Source organism: Ornithodoros turicata, unplaced genomic scaffold, assembly GCF_037126465.1.
Source record: "Ornithodoros turicata isolate Travis unplaced genomic scaffold, ASM3712646v1 Chromosome93, whole genome shotgun sequence".
Lineage (NCBI taxonomy): Eukaryota > Metazoa > Arthropoda > Arachnida > Ixodida > Argasidae > Ornithodoros > Ornithodoros turicata.
The window spans coordinates 362,399-384,511 of NW_026999397.1; the positions used below are offsets into that span (position 1 = coordinate 362,399).

At 43.8% G+C, this 22,113-nt stretch overlaps 2 long non-coding RNA genes across 2 annotated transcripts; both read left to right on the top strand.

Annotated features, from left to right (window-relative positions):
- The first annotated feature begins 3,342 nt into the window (after positions 1–3,342).
- Positions 3,343–8,400, top strand: LOC135374653 (uncharacterized). Its single transcript, XR_010417051.1, has 3 exons — positions 3,343–3,534; positions 3,637–3,789; positions 8,195–8,400. It is a non-coding gene; the product is annotated as an uncharacterized LOC135374653 (long non-coding RNA).
- An 8,273-nt stretch (positions 8,401–16,673) lies between these two features.
- LOC135374655 (uncharacterized) lies at positions 16,674–17,646 on the top strand. Its single transcript, XR_010417053.1, has 3 exons — positions 16,674–16,775; positions 16,854–16,938; positions 17,533–17,646. It is a non-coding gene; the product is annotated as an uncharacterized LOC135374655 (long non-coding RNA).
- The last annotated feature ends 4,467 nt before the right edge of the window (positions 17,647–22,113 follow it).

Consider the following 22,113-nt stretch of genomic DNA (forward strand, 5'->3'; position numbering starts at 1 on the left):
CAGATACTCATTGAACGATGCGACAGCACCAGAGGACACGTGTTTCGCCGTGTTTGCGGCTCGTCGGCCCTGGGTAGCTGCGCATCGTTCGAGATTGGCAAACCAGGGGTCACTCAGTGAGCGATATACACCTGGGAGGGTGACAGAGCACTCCTCAATGCCACAGTGCAAGCCAGTGAATTATAAAGAAGGGGGAAAAGCCATTTAAAAAAAATAAGTAAATGATGCTACACGTGTTTGAAATTCAAACTTACAGATTAAAATGGCTTCTATGGCTGCACGTAGAGAAACAGATACTCATTGAACGATGCGACAGCACCAGAGGACACGTGTTTCGCCGTGTTTGCGGCTCGTCGGCCCTGGGTAGCTGCGCATCGTTCGAGATTGGCAAACCAGGGGTCACTCAGCGAGCGATATACACCTGGGAGGGTGACAGAGCACTCCTCAATGCCACAGTGCAAGCCAGTGAATTATAAAGAAGGGGGAAAAGCCATTTAAAAAAAATAAGTAAATGATGCTACACGTGTTTGAAATTCAAACTTACAGATTAAAATGGCTTCTATGGCTGCACATAGAGAAACAGATACTCATTGAACGATGCGACGAGCCGCAAAGCGACGCAAAGCGACGATCCGACGTGCCGCAAACACGGCGAAACACGTGTCCTCTGGTGCTGTCGCATCGTTCAATGAGTATCTGTTTCTCTACGTGCAGCCATAGAAGCCATTTTAATCTGTAAGTTTGAATTTCAAACACGTGTAGCATCATTTACTTATTTTATTTAAATGGCTTTTCCCCCTTCTTTATAATTCACTGGCTTGCACTGTGGCATTGAGGAGTGCTCTGTCACCCTCCCAGGTGTATATCGCTCGCTGAGTGACCCCTGGTTTGCCAATCTCGAACGATGCGCAGCTACCCAGGGCCGACGAGCCGCAAACACGGCGAAACACGTGTCCTCTGGTGCTGTCGCATCGTTCAATGAGTATCTGTTTCTCTACGTGCAGCCATAGAAGCCATTTTAATCTGTAAGTTTGAATTTCAAACACGTGTAGCATCATTTACTTATTTTTTTTAAATGGCTTTTCCCCCTTCTTTATAATTCACTGGCTTGCACTGTGGCATTGAGGAGTGCTCTGTCACCCTCCCAGGTGTATATCGCTCACTGAGTGACCCCTGGTTTGCCAATCTCGAACGATGCGCAGCTACCCAGGGCCGACGAGCCGCAAACACGGCGAAACACGTGTCCTCTGGTGCTGTCGCATCGTTCAATGAGTATCTATATATATATATATATATATATATATATATATAGATTAGAAGCTTAGGAGGGCGGTTGACCAAGAGAATGAAATAAGCAGGAAAAATCAGAAGACGACAAAGAGCTTACAGGAAAACACAAAGGGGAGTTTATTAAGACATATAGGGATAGGGGTCGACGTTTCGGCAGTCAGCGCTGCCTTCGACGGGACTGGGGTTTGGTGACAAGAACAAGCTTTATATATGGGAGAGGGTTATGTACAAGGGAAAGAGAGCAGCGTCTCTTTGTCGTCTTCTGATTTTTCCTGCTTATATATATATATATATATATATATATATATTCGTGGTCAACCGCATTCGTTTATTTCAACTTATATATATATATATATATGTTTATAAGCCCCAAACGTCGCCACACCAGCATTGGACAGCTGTTTCGGCCTTATTGCATCTTCATGAGCAATATATATATATATATATATGAAACGTCGAATACCCCCTCTTAGTTTTTAATAAAGTCCCCTTTTATTCCTTGTCCTGTAGAAGCACTGCCACCACTTCTGATCCTTATTGAATATATATATATATAAGAAGCCATCTTAATTTGTAATTTTTAATTTCAGATACGTCTAGTGTGATTTACTTGTTTCTTTATAGGGAGACTCCGGGAGAAATCGAAACTATCGTAGTAAATGTGCATATGAGTCCCAAATATGGTTTAGAAATTAGAAGCAAAGTTGGTTTGGCGGTCGGAGACGTATTAGTTGCAATAAAAGCCGAAAATTGTATACCGAAACCGAAACTCCAGACGGCTTCCTCTCCGGCCTCCCGTACCCTGTGTGACGTCACCGGTAGTCTCCCGCGGGCCGCAGGCTGCCGTCTGCATCAGTTTCGGGTACGCGCGCGTTATAGCTTCTCGGTGGAACATGGATAACGAATCATCTGCTTCCTCCATTTCTTCATCTGAGTGTGACTACAGTTCAGACGAAGAAATTCATTTCAACGAACAAAACGTATGCATAGACGATGAGGAATCGCCGTTCATGACTGATCCCATGCCAAGCCAACGAGGCCGCAGCGAGGAAAGCGAAAGCAATTGTGATCGTGTGGATGCTAGTCTATGGTGAGTAACAGCGTATATGTTTCTGCTATATCAGTACGGTTTGACATTTCTTTTGTTGCGGGCGACGTTAATAAAACTGAAACTATAGTGTATAGTGTGAGGGTTCGTGAATTCGTACGAACAATGCACGATACTTGGTACGACTGCACGCTGCGATCCTAGCCCATCCACCAGTGCAGTCTTTCAGCCGAGACACACACACACATTAACAAGCGCACAGTGGCATGCTGACTGCACGTGGGGAGTGCTCCCGCCAAGATTTTGAATTCGGTGTATTTTGGAAGTTCATTGCATAACCAGACAGCGGCACCGTTCGGGCGATTGTGTGAGTTGATGCTCTGCAGCATACATGCTTGCTTAGCAAGTAATGCTTAGCAGTATGATGTGCGTTTTTACTGTTATTCTTTATGATATGCATTTTGCAAAAGTTTACTTCAAGAATATTTTGCAAGCTACAAGGACATATATGTGACGAAGGAGACAACAGACGAGAGAGTCACGCGAAGAATACGGGTTTATTCTGTTGCACTCAGCAAGCAACTACACTTCCCATATCCGTTCTTGGGGTCCCCAAGCAGTTTGTGACCCTGTCCCCCTTTGGGGTTAGATGGGGTGCAGGAGGGGCCACCCAGTCCAGCACAACTGGAAGGGAGCCTCGGGCGTTACACATGTAATTAACATTTATTTGGCAGTGCTCACAAACTTGCTTGCAGAAATGGGACACACGGTAACAGACTATCAATTCAGTGGGCAAAACTTTTATGAAATATTCACACAAACAATTGTACATATGTTACACATGTTATTGCCTAGGATTGCATAGATATTATATTTTGTAGAAAGCTTTACAACACAACCAATAAGTCACTCAGTAAGCATATGCACTGTTTTTGCATGCACTGCATTTTTAGGTGCTCATGTGGCCGCTGCCGTCCAATGGAAGACGATGAGAACCTGTGCTGCCAAGAAATAGATGAGGTTTCAGCCGTGTGTGATGAAGAAGTGATTGAATGCATCACAGAACATGAGTTGTTCTCCATGCTTTGTCTGCATAGAAAGCAGCTCGAAATGCGCTCACGAGTGCTGAGGGCAGACTGCCCTATCTATATGGAGAGATGTGGAGACGACGATAGCAGCATTGACTACATGCATCGGTATGTAGGGTTTGCAGTTATTTAGCATGATGCATGGGAACTATGAGAGAGTAATGTAGAGAAGTACCAATATGTATAGGTATTTTATTTTTGTCCATGCAGTGTCCTCCGGTTTACAGCGTACAGGGAATTTGTGTACTGCATTTGGGGTGGCCTCGGTAAGGGCAACAGACGCCGAATTCCAGGCTGTGCCCTAAGGCGGATACGAGAAGCCTTCCCCTCAACTGCATACACCCACTTTGCTTGGGTATAGAGGTATGCATCACATCAGTGTATCACATTGAGGTTTAGGCTGTGCATCTGCATTTGTCTATCCAAATGTCGTCCCACGTGGAGCAAAGTTTTGCAACATTTGTTAACATTGTTATAATATTGCCAAAAGTGGGCCAATGTTACTATCCATTTCACGTTATTCTCGCAATGTGACAGCTTAATATTTCTCTAGTGTTGCTAGGGAACAGTGTTTCAATGTTCCTCAGTCACCTTCGAGCAACATTACTCATGCGTACCCTATCGTAGCACAATATTTTGCAAGACCGTTGTGGAACCGTTAGCGCAAATATTGTGCGAACCCGGATAACGTCCCATTGAAATTTTTTTCCAGTAACGATGCTGGATAAGATTTCCGTAGCATTGAGACAGCGTCACAACCATATTCCGTCAATGCAAATAAAATATGGAAGCAAAGCTTGCGTTATGCCTCTCCAACATAGAGACGGTGTTAAAGCCATATTTCTCCAGCACAGATACAATGTGCACGCAACATGTGTGTTGTATTTCTGCAACATTGAGACTGTATTACAGCCGCATAAGTTCAGTGCAAATGCAATATGAAGGCAATATTTGTCTTCTGTTTCTGCAACACAGAGACAGCGTTACACCAAATATGATGTGGAGGCAACATCTGCGTTGTATTTCTGCAACATTTAGACAGTGTTACAGCAATGTCTCTTGGAACCAAAATACAACATTTCGGGAAACAAATTCATACTGTCTTTTGAGAGGGGTTCTTGTGCACTCCTCGCAGTTAATATATCCTATGTAGTACAAGCGTGACTTCAAAACATGGTACCTGACAGGAAGGGATGCTAGGAATGTTGATTGGTATGCTTGACTCATTGTAGATACATGGGTTAATTGCAAGGATGCATCATTGTCACTGTTACAAATATTTTACACCTCGCTATACTTAAAATTATCCAAACAGTGTGTGTTTAAGTATATGCTTGATCTGGTGATATGCTCAAGCGGTCCCCCCCAATGAAGTCTACCCCCATAGGTCGCTCTCCTGCTCGATGACAATACAGATCTCCAAAATCTGGCTTCACACGCATTGAAAAATGAAAATGTGTACACATGCTGCATGAATGTTGTTGCAGTGGAGTTCAAACATTAGCACCACATCTTGCTACAATCGAACACAACATAAGCACAATAAACAAACACTCTTGACCTTCGCACACCAGAGTCTGATCATAATATAGCCAACCCAGAAACTCTAGTACAAACAATGAAATATCCCTAGTAGCACACATTGTTGCCGTGACATTGAAGCAATATTGCACTAGAGAGGAAAGTTTTGCAACACTCGTTAACATTATTGTAATATTACCAAAACATTTGGTACCAAAATATTGGCCCACAAAAGTGGGCCAATGTTACTATCCACTTTACGATGCTCCTGCAAAGTGCAATGTGGAAGCAACATTTGCGTTCTATTTTTTTAGCATTTAGATAGCATTACAGCAATGCTCCTTGGAAAAGAAATACGAGGGGGGACCCAAAAGAAACCGGAACTGTCCTCGGGAGGGCGCATTCCTTGTAATACAGGATTCCACCACTAGCTGAGAGTTTTACGAACTGTTTTGCATCGGTGCACCAGATGGCGTTGTTGTGCAACGCTGCATTCGGCTTGAGTGAATTCTATTTCTAGACCACTTCAACGCGTTTGCCTATTTCGTGATGGCTGATTTGCACGAACGACGTGCGGAAGTGCAATTTTGTTTTCTGTTGGGCAAAAACGTATCAGGAAACGGCAGTTATGCTACAGACGGCTTACAAGGAGGCTGCTTTGAGCAAAACACAAGTGTACGAATGGGTTTCTCAATTTAAACGAGGCGAAATGTCGATTGACGATCAACATCGTTCTGGACGGCCTTCAATCAGCCGTACTGAAGAAAATGTCGACAGAATTCGTCAAGCCGTCTTGCAAGAACGCCGTCGGACCATTGATGAGCTTGGGGGGTTAACAGGGGTGTCATGGAGCTCATGTGAGCGAATTTTATCGAACGATTTGCACATGGAACGAGTTGCAGTGAAATGTATGCTTCAACTGCTCACGCCCGAACAAACAGAGAATCGCATGGCTGCATGCCATGCTTTGAAGGACCAGTTGGAGACGGACCCCGTCTTTCTTTCTAAAATCATAACCGGAGACGAATCTTCGTGCTACGGTTGCGACCCCGAATCGAAACAGCAGTCTAGCCAATGGAAAACAGCCAGTTCCCCACGACCCAAGAAAGCATGACAAGTGAAGTCGCACGTCAAGACAATGGTGATGTGCTACTTTGATGTGAGGGGGCTTTTGCACTCCGAATTTGTTCCTCAGGGTCAAACAGTGAACCAAAGCTTCTATTTGGAAGTTTTAAGAAGGCTGCGCCACGATCTACGGAAGAAACGTGTCGAGTTGTGGCAGTCAGGTGACTGGTTCTTTCATCATGACACGCACCTGCCCACACCGCGCTGAGTATTCAGCAGTTTCTGACCAAAAATGGCATGACCGCTGTGCCCACCCTGCCTGCTCACCTGATCTCGCCCCCTGCGACTTTTTTCTCTTCCCTCAAATGAAGAAAGTCCTCAAAGGGAAATGTTTTGCCGATGCCGAGGAAGTTAAAAAGAAAACGGCAGAAGCACTAAAAAGCATCAACGTCGACGAGTTCCAAAAGTGTTTTGAGCAGTGGAAAAAACGTCTGGGCAGGTGCATTGCAACAAAGGGAGATTACTTTGAAGGTGTTTGAAATTAGAGCATGCAACAATAAAAACACAATTTTTTAGAAAATAATTCCGGTTTCTTTTGGGTCTCCCCTCGTAGTACAGCAAACCGAGAACAGGGGCCTGGTCTGATTGTCCGTCCCATTGACATACATGCATTTCCCGTTTTTCACCATGCTGTAGCAGGCCAGCAAATCACAATACGGTCCTAAATTTTCATTCATAGGTGCATACTGGAATATAGATGTGAACGCAGCAAAAATTGTAAAAAGGAGATAAGTCAACTTATCCCCTTATTGCATACAGAGGTTCAATTGACGAAGTACACCTACACGAACTCTACACTCCAGATGTACTGCTCCCTTGGAAGGCAATCACCACCCAGACAAACAAGCAGGCCAGCAGGTGAATGTGACCATACCAGCATGCCATGCAATGTAATAGCAGTTTTCCCACAGGGGCCTTTGCACATGAAGCACCATGAAAAGTCCACGAAGTTTCACCCATGTATGCCAATTTTTTTATATGGTCCCTAGAAAACAAGGTCCTTCGCACACACACTAGAACTCTGCAGTACACTTTGACAATGAGATTACCCAGGTTCCTTTCTAACCGAATTCCACTGCAAGGCCCTCACACTGGACTGAAACAAAGTTTTTGAACAGGGTGTCTACCAAGCAACCTCGAAAACCAGAAGTTATGAGGGAATTCGGATATGACTGGAAAAGTCAGGGGATTTCCAGAAGGCATCTGAAATCAGAGAAAGTCTAAAACAAGAGCTGTGACGATGCACGACAAATTGCGATTGCCAACCAATGGTTGAGCAACCACGCTGCTGCAACGTTGCCGCAAGTAGCAAACCGTCAGTACGACAAGCTCAAGGCAGAAAAGTAGGGCAACCGAGTAGTGATCTCTTTTATGAGGGATCTGCACTAAAATATAGCAGCAGCCATGACGCTCCCACTTGTTTTTGGTCAGGATATTTGCTTGCAATAGTCAGTGAAAATAGGGAAAAGTCAGTAAACTTCAAGGCTCCAATTCAGTAGACACCCTGTTGAACAACAAAAATATTCTGACATGGGTCAAATGACCCATCTGTAACACCCATTAACATGTCATCCCTAACCCTTTAAATACCATGCCAGTGGAAAGGCTGGGAGGGAAGCCCAAGTAGAACAGCCTCTGCTCGAAATCTCCCAGACTCTTCCCTTAGCATTTCCTCGCTGGTTTGCTTGAGCTTCTGCATTTCCAAGGCTGCTGAAGAGTAATTTTGCATCTTGTAATATCCGTTACACTGCTGGCAAAAATAAATATACTGAAAAGAAATGTATGACCTATAATACCTAATCCTTTAGGCTGACTCAAACGAGGAGCAGTCTGCGTCTGTGCTGAACCTTGAACGATGTGCCTTGGCAGCATCTTCTAGACTTGGTTTTTCACCATATGAGCTGCAGAGTGTTGGCATAGAAACTCGAGGGTTGGACCTTTCAGCAGCGTCATAGGATGGCCACTTTTCCAGGCACCTCACGACATGGTCAAACAGGTTATCAACATAACCTAGGGAGAAATATTAAAATGATGATTACTTTGAATTAGGAAGTCCAATAAATTATGTGGATACGTTTGCATCTCACAAATTGACTAACCATATGATGTTGCTTCTTTCAAGGGAACAACGACCCACTGCTTCCTTGGCTTACATGGCTTGAGACGGCACTTGTTGCTCCCATCATCATTCTGCAGCACTACCCGGTCGGAGTTGTAGTTGTAGTGCAAGGCAGTGATTTGTGTCCTTTGAAGATTATGTGGTATAAGAGACTGTTGTATTACTCATAATATATTATAAGAAATAAACAATAACACTTTGAATTATTACCTTGCTTTCATGCCTTCAAATGAGTAACTCCGTGATTTTGGCGCAAAATTGATCAGCAGTCCGTGGAATGCTTCCAAGCCGAACGTTTGCTCTCGTGGTGAAAGCCTAGGGATGTCAGCGAGAAGACTCTTCGCCATAATGATGTCGTGGAGTTTCCTGAATGTGTCTGAACCTGAAAGAAAAAGTTAACACACACAAAGTTCTACACAACGCACATGATGAATGGCTGACGAGAACACATATGCTTGCAACACACTTCATTGGTTATAAAACAAATAGTATGAAGAATTTCGGCGTGGCAATGTACCAGACAGCCCATACCACAAACATTGTATGATTGTGCGTACCACAAAATGTACACTGATTGCGGTATACTGGGTGTTTCAGTTAAATCCCCGGGCTAAATAATTCGCGAACGGGTGCACCAATCCACGAACTTTCTTTTTTACAAGTATCTGTCCGATACCACCTACAAGCTGCACACCGTGTGAATGAGTGGGAGGCGCTCATTATTAAAATAAAAATGCAAATGAGTTTCGTCAAAAAGCGTACCTTCTAAAGCAGGGCGCTGTCGGCATTAAAATGTGTACTACCCCTTTTGGGACCTTCAGTGGACACCTTTTAGAGAAAAATCTGCCACCGAAGCGGATCATTTGTGGCAGTAATTAATTGGTTTCGGTTTACGTATTTTTGTCGCGGCTGGTCGCGGCGAAGCGCAAAAGGGCGTATTTCATTGGTGTAATTCATTGGTGTAATTCATTAATGTAAGGACGTAATTTATTGATGGATAAGGGAGTGAAAGAGCGTCCTTTTGGGCTGCGCCGCGACCAGCCGCGACAAAAATACGTAATATTTAGCCCGGGGATTTAACTGAAACACCCGGTATGTTATGTTTATGAAAAGACTATTGGAGACCCTTCGCAAGAATGGCTCATCTCAAGTGCAAGACGAAAGCATATATACGAAGCATATGAAGTAGATAGTATAACAGTGAACCAGGGAGTTACCTTCACGCAGCCACAGTCTGTCCCCGATATCACCATGGTAGCACACCGGATGAAGAGGATTAGGGTGGGTGTGAACATTCACAACATGACGGATGACGGACACCCATTTTGCGAGCAGCTCTTCTCCACTGTCCCCACTTGTTCGTGCACACCAGTACAGGTGTCTAACAATGCTCTCACACCAGAGGGCCACATCTCGATGGTGCCTTGATTTTGCTACTGCCAGCATTTTCTTCTTTATACCTAAAATTTTCGAATTATGTTGTACTGTACCAAACCATATCTGTCAAGAAACACTAATGTAGAGATAAATCCCTACCCTTTGCCACGTGCCAGACGTCGAAACGATGACGAATATTGGTGTGCTTTGATTTCAAGAAAGCCTTGACACCAGTGTGTCTGTCAGTGACAAGCAGGTCCGTGGACAGTTCATGTTCATCAAGAAATGCCAAGGCCTGCTCAAGTCCTTTCTTTTCCATGTTGTTGCTGCAGACAACCTGTGGAGACTGGAACGTATGTTTTTATATTAGTAGAGTTTCTCTCCCTCTAGTGATTACACAAGAGACCAAATCACATTTTTGTCAGTTATGTTGTTATTTCCACATACCATGATCAATTCAAAGTGTAATATCTTGTTGACGGATGTCTCCAGTAGAGTGTATGTCCCCATGAGCGCGTTGTGGCCTGGAGAGTCACACCGAGCATCTCCAGCTAACATTAGTTTTCTGCCCCTCACCCTCTGGATGAGTGCCTGTTGCTCAGAGAGCCACGCCTAAAAGAAATGTATTTTCATTAGCATGCAGAAATAACGCAAATACGCTGAAAAGGAAGTATATTTATTTATTTTGGATGATACGTTTAGGGCGCTGCAAGGACATTACCTATCGCAATGGGACACAAGTATACATCAATAAGTACTTAGACAGGAAATGTCATACAGGACGAGCAGATAATAAATTTCACAATGTTACGAAGGATACCACAATGGACAAAATATACTGCAAGTGTTATCCGAAATAACGAGATCTGGACACACCGGAAATATAAGTGGCACTCAATGACTATCTGCTTTAGAGTGATTATGAGCTAACAGAAATTATAGTGTAGATATCCGAGGCTGCAGTTGGCACTCAGTAAGATATGGGAGATTTGGAGAGAACAAGACATTTTGGAAGTAATGCATAGACCAATATATTTATGGGAGCCAACATGTTGGAGAGCATGGGGACCCATGTGATAAGAGTGTAAGCGGATTTGGGATCGTGTAAAGGATATTCTGCTACATTTGTCAGTATTTACTGCTAACCATTTGTCTCACTATGGGTTGATTTTCTTGAAGCCAGATTGGAGAGTTGTAAGGACCAGTTTATGGATAATACATTCATCAGCAGAAACCCTAATGTCACCTCATTATTCACCTCATTAATTGCAGGGAAAAGGTAGCAGTGCTGCATTCTGTAGTACTGTGTCTTCTTGATGCTCGCCAGGTGTAGGAAGTCAAACATGCGGAGCACTTTTGTTGGACAGCACCCGGCAAATAAAATGGCAGCACACATTAGGACATTCCCTACTGGCTTTGCACCCAAAAGCGGCTGGCTATGCCACACTCTTGTGTGTTCCTTTTTGCATGTGACACTTGCACGCAGCAAGGATCCCTTGCAGCTGAGGCTGACTTTTGTTTGGTCTGTCAGGCACGTTGGGCAGATGCGGAGCAGGTCAAGGAGGTTAGATTCTGCAACCATGTAAAAGTTCTCCCTCAGGCCTTTGGAGTCAGGTACGCTTTCAAACCTGAAATTAGGACATCATAAGTATAAGGCTTCAATATAGCTGGCATGATTTTCACTGTCACCAGTACATTACAATAATGTCTCTATTATAATGTGAATGGGATCATTCTCGTAATTAGTAATGTAACTCGCTCGATGCAAAAATGTTTATCGAACAACACTCAATGGCCAAAGCACATCTACCTCAAGCTTAGATCAACATCCAACTTTTTTTTTCCCTTTTTTTAACTGGTCACCTCACTAGAAGTTGCTCCCTTATCTCCACTACAAAGGTGGTTGTGTTTGAGGATATGTTCTGCACTGGGAACATATCCTTCTCAGCTTGTTTCCAGCTTATGTTAACATGCAAGATTTCATTTGAATCAAGCAACAGATGCTCTCACTCCCTAGTACAGACAAGTCAGTGTACCTGTTCTCATCATCCTCATCTTCTGCACTGCAGCTTGGCTGCTCATCAGTGTCGGCATTGGGAGGCCTGGAGAAATATGCATTACAAGGGTTACAAGGAAATTCTTAATAAGCAGCTTGTATATGGGCTGATGGATCTCCATATCACAAATATGTGAAGCAAAGAGAGTAAACACAAACACATGGGTAAACAATGCATAGTGTTGCAACACCTAAACTGTATTCAAATGATAAGAATAACAGAAGATATACTTTATTGTTTGAACCATTTGTCAATGAATCTTGCAAATGAAATATGTTATTGTCTACAATGCTTAAATTCCTGAACTGTACTCTAAATACTCTACTTTAAAGTGCTCTGTTTTGACCACAATGTTCCCTTTTGATTATATAGACTGGGTGAGGCATTGACTCTATTGCGGCTAGTGAACTTGTTGCGAAGTGTGGAAATGAGGTTAAACTGGAAATGGTTCAGCAACATAAATTTAGTTGACTTAGCATGCTAATTCTGAATAGCTTTTTAGAAATGATGCAGAAGTGGGTGGGAAGGCTAACGGAATTGAAACACTGGAACCATGTCACATGTGCCTGTTCCTTCGTGTGTACTTCAGCATATAAATGACTACTTCCTTGTACCCAACCTGAATGACATGTGCATCTGTGTAACTGCAGTGCACAAAGCAAACGAGTAGTGCACTTACAGTTCCAGCAGATCAGGTTCCTCAAGTGGGGCCTCAAGCGGGGCTTCAAAATATGACGACTCCAATGTCCTATGAAAATTCCATAATGAGGAAATACCATTAGTACCATACCTACCCATGTACAAATGTGACATTGAAAAGTACCATACCCATCTGTCTGGTTTGGAACGTAGCTAGCATCATTAGGATCCAACATCCTGCACAAAATCAGTGTACAGTCAATATACGTACACTTATGCATTCAGAAATGGGCTGCATGAACACAGAAAATACAATCCGGTATAAGTGTAAATAGACCTACTCTGCCATGCTGTCTTCATCATCAGAATGGGGACCATCATCCATGGGGACATCATCCATGGGGACATCATTCATGGGGACACCATCATGGTTGACGGGACCATCAGGAGGGAGGATGGGACCATCAAAAACTGGAGTTGAAGTGCGTCGCACGTCGTCATAGAATAGAACTGGCTCTGTCTGACAAGATGCGTCACTGAGCTGAGGAGGCGGTCGCGTTTGCACGATGACTTGTGGAACTAATCAAGAAAAGTAAATTTGCAGATAGTATCCCTATCCATATTCCTATGAAAAGCAAAGAAATCTTACCACTGTTCTCCAAAGTTTGTGTTCCATGCTCCGTGTATGTTGGCCTGACTGGGCTGGGTAACACAGGTGACACTACCTGAGTAGCAGGTGGGGACAACGGTGCTGTCTCCACATCGCCACCAGTGTCACAAATGACTCCACCGATATCTGCTAAATACGTTCAGTGTATTTCGTGATAGCGAAGCCAATAGCGAATACAATGCAATTAAGTGAACACGAAACGTAACAGCATCAAGAACACTCATTCACAGTGTTCTTCCAACTGCAAACTTATGCTGCACTCACCACATTCGGCACTGAAGTGATCTTCCGCATCCGTGTTTGCAGGTACTGTGGGTGTGCTCAGCTCGTACGCACTGAGTGCTTCGTCGACAAGCTGCACACAAAATTAGCAAATTTTAGTTTGTGAACACACATTACAAATTAACCTCACCTGTTTCCGCCTTTGCTCGTCGTACGATGCACGCGCAGGTAGTTCCATATGCCTTCCGAAAATCGTGGGCACGGCGCCGGGCACGAGAGATCGCCGTTTGTTGCTGCAGCCCATATTGAACATGAGTTCGGTCGAGGGATCGAACATATTGCGACTGAAGTGTTTGGAGCAAAGTCTGCTGTGAGTTGTCGGATGCCAACTCCTCGTTTTCGGCGGAATAGCGGCCACCCACTGACGAAAACAATCACTGTCTTTCGGAAAGTGAAAGAACGAAACATCGGGCGTCGTCGGGTGCTTGCTTTTGCAGCCTTTAGCGCAACACATTGTCCCAACCATTCCGCTCGGTGAACGTCTTTCCTCAGCCACTGACGGCACAGGAATTTATAATGAAAAATATCACGCAAAGTACTCGCCAACGATAGAACAGAACGAAGCAGAAGAAACAGAAAAGCGCGCGCTCGAGAAGACTACCGGTGACGTGAAGCACAGTGTTGCTAGACTGCCGTTCCATGGAAAAATCGCCGAATCACTGGATGGAAAAAAATCGTTTTCTAATTATCTATGTCACCTGGAGATGAGATATTCCGACCACTGAAACGTCATACGATATAGATTGAAGTAGCATTGTTAGTTCATAACGCTTTTGGTGCGGAGTCTCCCTTTAATGGCTTTTCCCCCTTCGTTATATATATATATATATATATATACATGTGTGTGTGTGTGTGTGTGTGTGTGTGTGTGTATATATATATATATACGTGTATCTAAGTAAAGTTAACCAACGGGGTCTTGTCCACAAACCTGTTCCGTAATCCTACGGACTCTCAACAGTATCTAGCATATAACAGTTGACACCCGCGTCATATTAAACTTGCCATCCCTTACAGCCAAGCACTTCGATAGAGGCGCATCTGTTCCAGTGACGATGACTTGGACAGAAATCTAGTTGAACTTAGGGAAACATTCATCGGTCGTCAATTTCCACCTAGCTTTGTTGACGACGCACTAAACAAAGCCCGCAAAGCAGATCGCAAAGCCCTGTTCCAAAACCACAAAGGCATGTTAGATAACGGTTCCGTAAACCTCATCTTAACATTTAGCAGCAATATTCCAAGCGTTAACAGTATACTAAACCGTCACCATAGTATCCTTCTCCAATCGGAGCGCATGGGACAAATTTTCTCTGAGGCACCGCGGGTAAACTACAGTCGCGCGCGCATCCTGCACGATAATCTAGTTAGCTCTAAGGTTAGCCAAGCAGCGCATCCAGGAAGCGGCTGCCACCCGTGCGATGGTCGCAGGTGTCAAATATGCAAATTAATGCAAAAAACCCAAGTACTTAAAGGCACTATTTGTTATTTTACCAACGACCAACTCAACCCAACCTTAAAGGCACTAATTCCAATTTTCCGTCAAAATTAATACTGACTTCGACTGTAATTCATCTAACATCATTTATGCCATTCAGTGGGACATGTGCCAAGCACAATACGTAGGTCAGACTAAAACATCATTTCGGATCAGGTTCAACAACCACCGATCTGACGTTACAAAAAAGCCAAGCCTCCCGGTCTCTCGCCATTTCAAACAACCAGGTCATTCACTAAATAATGTGTCACTTTTCATACCCCAGTCAAATTTTAGCTGAGATCGGTGCAGGGAACAATGCGAATCTTATCTCATTTAGAAATTCCAATCAACCATTAACGAAGATCTCGGAGAACTTTCAACGGTAAGAAATCTGGCCGCCTAGATGAGCTATTTCCGTTTCTTTTTTTTTAGCAAAATTCGAAGCAGTGCTCACCCTGCCCAGGAATTTTCCCCAAAGCGGACAGTGAGCAAAGGCAAATGACATCACCACCCGGACTTGACCTTCTGGAATATTCCCGAATCTCACTCACTGACAAACGCCTGTGGCGTGCCCGTACCGATTATGACGTCACGTACCAAACCTATTTATGTAACGTGTAACCACCTACGCATCTTTCGTCCTGACGAAGACAGTGCCACTGTCGAAACGTCGACCCGTTGCCCATTTTACTTTTTGACGTCTGCCTATGTAATAAACTTGTATCGATTACGACGTCACGTACCTATGACGTACGTATGACGTACCGATAAGGACGTCACGTTCCAAACCTATTTAAGTAATGTGTAACCACCTACGCATCTTTTGTCCTGACTAAGACAGTGCCACTGTCGAAACGTCGACTCCTTGCCCATTTTACTGTTTGACGTCTCCCTATGTAATACACTAGTATAAAACTGTATCCGCGTCTTCTTTTTCTTTTTTCTTCAACTTCTGTAAAACTTCGTGGCCGTTTGATAATCTGTTTACGTCAACCTACGTTTCTACAATGGCCGCCGCAAGACAAGAACAGATTGTCACGAAGTACTCTTCTTTTGCCCCCCTTATTGCTGTTCTTGGAGACTCTCAGACCAAATGCTTACATCATCATTTTAATCCCAGGTCTCGACTGATGCCAACGATGTTTGTATGCCGCAGCGGAGGAAAGATCATGGATTGTCTGGAGGAAGTAGATTCGCTGCCGCCAAGCGTGCGTGTCGTGGTTCTACACTGTGGAACCAACGATATGCCACTTTTGGACCCCTAGGAGGCATTTTAGGAGGAGGGATTTTAGTTGACATTGTGGAGCTATTAGTTCGCGTTTCCGTGTACTACATGCGTGTTAGTTTGATATATATCCCTATTGGAACGTTACACAAAGTCACAATGAAAAAATTGCTGAAGAGTAAGGGAGCTGGAGATTATAATTCATATTACTAAAACCCGAGGCTAGGGAACTACGAAAAAAAGCCGGACACAGTCCGCGTGCGTCTGTTTGCGTAGCTCCCTGGTCTCCAGGGTTTCGGTAATATGCAAACAGAAATCACATTACTCGTGTGAAAAATACACTACCGATTTTTGCATGACCAGTCATCTGAAAACACAATTTAAGGGCAATATAGGGTAAACGGTAGATTCTCACGTGTATTTCTATATTAGAGGCTATAATGGATGGATAAAATTGCAAGCAGGAGTTGTTGCGATACTTTCTGCTTCTATGAGCTTCACACAAGTTGGCGTACGCCACAATGAAATGTTGTGCAAGGAATATACAAAAGATGGAATATCTCCATTCGTTTGGTTCGGAAAAAAAAAACACACACACAAGGCGGGAAACATGCGTCGGTGTCATTTTTACAGCTCCATTCAGCGGCTTCGCTCCAGCCACGCATCCTTATTTCTCCCTCTTTTTTTCTTTTTTGCTCGGGGACCGTGCACTAAGTTACCGCTTTTGTAACGAGTTCTCGGAATCGCCTGCCTCTGCTTTGAGCAGTTACGCGCCAGCTCCCATGGCATGCGTGTGTATTTGCTTCGTCCTGTGTGCCGCTTATTAATAAGGTGCGACGATGAGGTGTGTAAACGTGAGTTTCTTGACGACATTCCAGTTGTTACTTCCGGGGACGACGTGAGTAATTTTTCTGAAGACAACGATCGCACAGATTTTCAGTCGGAACACGGAATATCCAGAGCACGCTATTTTCCGGAAGGACGGCGAGAAAACCCGTGGAAGCTTCTTTCTGGAAGGCACGTGAAGGGAAATATTTTGTTGTATATAGTTTTTACTGTATGTGTGTGCGTGCGTGCGTGTGTCTTGTTTCAGAGGAAAAAATATGCCTGAATATCTCGTGAATGGAAAGTGACGCTTTAGAAGTTGATGTAACTTTGAATTTCTAGTATTTGTGATACCGTATTTTCAGATTCCCTTACCTTGAACGGTGTATTATCGGCACCAAATTTCTGTCCTTCTGTTGCTTTCCATTCGACAACGTGCCTGAGGGACGAGCTCACCAGACTGTTTATCCCTCTGGTTTAACAAGCATTTATATTTACTTTTTCTCGTTGAAAACGTATACGCATATTCTTGGAATGCATAGATCTACTATACTTATTTGGAGACTCTAGGTATGCCTGTTGTCGCAACCGTCACCATTTTGAGTACGGCAATTTACCGTACTGAACTTTTATATTTTTGTCACTGCGTGGGGCAAATTACTTTTGTAGATGCAGACATGCTCACTCAATTTGGTAATCACTATTCGGAATTTAGTGCATTATTTTGTATTACCTCTTTGGTTGTGGTACCTGAACTGAATTTTATCTCTATGTGCATACCTCCAGTGCTTCAAGAGCAGAACAGAGGAAGGCGAAGAAACCAGAAAGAAAATGAAGAGTGTCTGAAAAATATTTAGAACCTGATGACCTCAATACCAATAAAAAGTATTTGAACACGACGTCGTGCTACGGGCGCTCTGTGTTGTCCAATGCTTTCAGGTCCAATCTGTGGAAACCTCAGGCCCCGAGGTAACCCCAGGACCTCAAGCTCTGAGGCAACCTCAAGACCTCAGATGTCCCATAATACCTCAAGACCTCAGACTCTGAGGTAACGTCAGGAATTATTTTCAATAGGGATATATAATGGATGACGTTATAAATAAGGCCTGGAGACGAAAACAACAACTTTATTTTTAAGATGAGTAGTTGAGTCGAAGATGAGTTTCATTTACGTTATATGACAAAGACGATTGATGCACTGTCGTGTTTGCAACATTAAATTATTTATAAAGACTTCAAGTTGGCTCAAGCCCATCCCATCCGTGTTGATATAGGAATTATTATACCATGGATCGTGCACCCATCTTGACCGGCAACCAGCAGCTTACGTGAATTACCGTGTATTCAGGAGCGAGAGGGTAAATGATAAGGCGCTGAGGCTACGCCCTCCTGGAATGCCTACACAGATAGTGCAAGGTAAATATAAATGGTAGCGAAGGCGGGAAAAAATACGAAATCTATGTTAGCAACCCTGCGCCCTTCATGATACACATGCGAGCGTGGTTGTTGAGGGGCAAACTACGAAGGTAAACAAAAATAATTTAATCGGAGGCGCGAATAATGTCTGTACTAATACAATATGCAGGTTTTTGATGTAGCAATTCGCGCGGTCTGCCAGTAATACGCAAGATTATAGACAGAGCCGAGTACTCTTCCGGTTCCTGTCGCTCTCCATGTTGTTAGCTACGAGTTTGCTGTACGTTGACTGCGCACTTTGTGACTGTTCATAGCCATTTTCTTCTTCATCGTCGTCTTTTAAATTTCAAACCACCAAGTCCAACTTGGGACATTCCTCGGAGGAATGCCGCATTTCAGGACAGTAGCCAGCTATCGCTTTATATGAGTGTCAAGAATGTGGACAGTACTGACTTTGGAGCTGTCGGTTCCTTTTCCTGCCTTTGCGACGTTTGTGGGTGCGTGTGAGGAAGCCTCCAAAGCCAACGTTCAGACATTCCTCACCCCGCAAGGGGTCAGGCCCAAGCAGTGTGAAGTCTTGGACACACTTGTGCCAAAGACATTGAGTTTGTGTTCTTCATGGGTGTGTGATGATATATTTCACTTTTTTCCGAGGGCACGACTGTTCTGGTTTGCACGAGAAAGGAATGAGGAAGTACGAAGTAGTACGTTACGTCAGAAGGCACTGCAGCAGGCAGCGAGACTAAGTTCGTAATCTCTGCACGTTGTTGTGATGTAACCAGAAGTTTTCTTTCCATGCAAAGGGATATGCATAGTTCTGTTGTCTATCCAGTGCTTTCAGTTGTAACCTAGATTACACACTCTTGTCATTCCTTCAGTCCTGTCAAGCATACGATTTGTCAAAGTGCACTTTTGCACAAACACTCCTTACTGTGTTATTTGTATTTTGACAGCCGTGCAGAGTTCAGTAGTCTGTGCCAATTATTTATATGTTTAGTGTTTGTACACCTGTGTACATAGATACCTAGTATACATTTTCTATTTTGAATTTTCAGCAGTTCGCCTATTCTTTGATATGTATTAAGTGTATACCTGTGTACATAGATCCCTAGCACGTAATTTTAAATTTTGAATCCTGCGCTGAGTCCAGTAGTTGTGTGCAAGTATGTAGGTGCAGTTATGTGCAGGGCTAAGCACCTTGTGCAGCTTGCAAATATACACCACATGGCAAAATGTGCACAAAATAGCAGAAGCACAGAACATTGTCGATGCTTTGACATTCCTTTAATACAAAAATGCTGCTGTAATCAAAGTAGAAGTAGACATCAGCAGGGTGTACACACACTGAACAAGGTTGTCATTGCTGGATGCTGATACTGTTGTGGCTGTTTTGCAAGATAAAGTATCTTCTACTTTATAAAGTATCTTCTTCTAAAATGAGGTAATGGACTTGTGCCTTCTTATTCCCCCATAACATTCGTTACAGTGCCAAAAACTGTGGGCAGACATAGCACCACACAGTATGCAAATATCATATAATGTGACCTTCAAGTGCAAATATGTTCACTTCCACCTTCTTTGTATAAGAGATATGTGGAAAGTTCCAGATGTACACCAGGACAGCTATAGCAGCATGCATTGGACATTAAGGACCTGGGTCCCACCTGTGTTTGCTGGAATTTGTACATTATCCTTTCGTGCTTATTCAGTACATGGACTGTGATACTGGTTATTTTGCACATTATTCTGTCGTGGGTATCTATGATGAAAGATGGAAGTCACTGAAAAGTCACTGTGTTCCAGCCTCAGAACATCAATTGTCTCATGTGGGTATATATACTGTTTACAACGGCATGGCGAATTTACCTGTGATAAAAGAACCACCTGGTCTCCTGTGTCCTTTGTTGTACGCATGTCGCTAGTGTTGATTCTTCTCTGTTTACAAATTGTTTGAGTTTTTGCTCTTGGATTTGCTTTCAACAGCGGTTCTGACATTCCGCGGCTCGACATCGTGATGGAACGAACGCGCAGCGCGAGCGCCCGCCCCGCGCTATACGTATGGTGACGTACCAGGTGACGTCATTATGACGGAATTTGTGGTTTGCCCCGCAACGGATGGATGGCGCTGACGGTCTTTATCATGGCCGCCCTTGAAGACGTGGTGGCCAATGCATGCTTCGCTACCATCTCTATGTACCTTGGATAGTGTTCCATTGTGCTGTCAGCTTAGCAGCCGGGGATAACGTTCGCGCTGCGGTTGAAGGTTGCAGCATTAATTTTATGTGCACGGCGCTTGGTACTCAATGGACGAAAGAAGGCGAAAAATGGTGGCTCTTACTGTTCTCTTTCTTTTCTTTTTTTGGCGCATAGCGTGCTATGCCGCGAAGTTCGGTTTTTAGAGTGCAGAAATTGGATGGTTCAAGTCCGATCCCCTCCTCTGGTAGCTTCCAATTTCTGCGTTTCATTGCCCCCATTGCTTTAGGCGTTGGACAGGCCATGTTTTTGTGTCTACTGCCATCATACACTACTCATTGCAATAAAACGTTCATCGCATATAACGGTGGCATACCGAGGTAGAGTTCACCACCATGAACCTTCACCGTTGGTAGTGCAATTAGAACGGTAAAAGAACCTCTCTTGGAAATAATCCGCTGCCACTCAAACAGCCCTTACGATTTTTCCTGATCTTTTCTTCCTCTTTTTTGTGTGTGTGTGTGTGGGGGGTTACGTTACCGCCCCATACATACATATAATGTTATGAAAAAACACGAAATTTACGAATTCGTACTTTTTGCGTATCGCGTTGTATAAGAAGCTCCCCCAGTGAATAATTACGAAGTAATGCCATTGCAAAGTGAAACGCTATAACGTAGGTACGTCAATATGTTGCATTTTTACTACTAGCTTTATCCAGGGATAAAACACGTTACTTTGAAGCGCTGTGGCAGTTCCCAAACTGTGTTGCTGCGATGGATGGGAAACACGTAAAGATAGTGAAACCGAAGTAAACTGGCTGCCTTTATGACAACTGTTCGTCCTCGTTGATGCTTGTCAGAACACAATGTATGCACACAGTGGCCTCCCGCAAACGTACCGCATGAAGGTGATGGTGACCTCGGGGTGCTACCTGTAATCTTGTGTAATGACAGCCCTAAAATATTATAGCATTACATGGTTAATTTATGATGCCAGACAACTATTAATATGCGCAACCCCCGCAGTGGCCGGCTCGTGGATTAAATTTTGAGTCCCTTTGGCTACCTGGCGTGCGACATACTGCTCACACATTTTCTCGTTTTTAAACGAAACTGGGCCGATACCTTCTGGTTTGGAACGCGAGCATGCAGCCAACTCGTTGTTAACAATTAACACGTTCTCAACTGAAACGACGACTTCGCCGTGAATATGGGGACCCAAAAAGTGCTTTGGTGTACATGGCTACCGTTGCTTCGACATCCGGGTGTCTCTTTTCCATTTCAAAAGCGATCTTTTCCCATATGGCATGTTTCCTTGCTACATTTCTCATCATCAGCAAGTTTCCACAAAATCAGTTGTTGCTCTACCAGGTGTATTAGATAAAGAACAAAAGAGCTTGTCACGTTGGCAACAGAGGGTGGCTTTTTTTTTTCTTTTTTCTTTCGTCCTCCCGGAAAGCCCTGCGCGTCAGTTGTCAGATCCTGTGCCTCGTGAACAAACTATCCGTGTGGTTGTTTCTGACGAACGGAGCTGCCGAGCGCAGTGATGTTGCACAAGGCTCTTTCATATCTCGCCAAAAATAAGATAAAAACTTGCGCGCTTCACAGATTCTGCTGTACGATAAGCCCCGCCCGCGACTGAATGGCATAGGCATGACCCATTAATGGCCAGACTCCCATTTAATATACGGCTCTGCTGATGAAGAGACAAGGAAGAAAACGAACATGCGAAAATGAGAAAGAAGTGGAATATCTA